The sequence below is a fragment of the Sinocyclocheilus anshuiensis genome, unplaced genomic scaffold (genome assembly GCF_001515605.1).
Source record: "Sinocyclocheilus anshuiensis isolate Anshui unplaced genomic scaffold, SAMN03320099.WGS_v1.1 scaffold872, whole genome shotgun sequence".
Taxonomy (NCBI): domain Eukaryota; kingdom Metazoa; phylum Chordata; class Actinopteri; order Cypriniformes; family Cyprinidae; genus Sinocyclocheilus; species Sinocyclocheilus anshuiensis.
The window spans coordinates 16,705-17,066 of NW_015549601.1; positions in this window are offsets into that span (position 1 = coordinate 16,705).

The following is a 362-nucleotide window of genomic DNA, read 5'->3' on the forward strand; positions in this document are numbered from 1 at the left end:
GAACCGTGGGCCTATTCATGGATCACTATCAACTACGATCGGCTCCCTTCACTAAAATGCCACTTTTTTAGTTTATTGTTTCACCATATTAATTCCATAAGTACTCCTCGATATAGTTTGTGAAGTATCACCAGTCTATTAAAACAACAAACAAAAGCCACATCAGAAATTAAAGGCAAATGAAACAAAGAAAATTATAATGGTCTTCTGATAATCTTCTGATAATGATCTTCTGCGGCGCTGATCAAGCGCTTCAGGACGCGCAGACGGGGGAGGCGAGGCGGCACCCACTCCTTCTGCTCTCCCGGATAAACAAAGATTTCTCACACTCTGCTGCTCTGTGTTTCATGGAAACCTGGCTG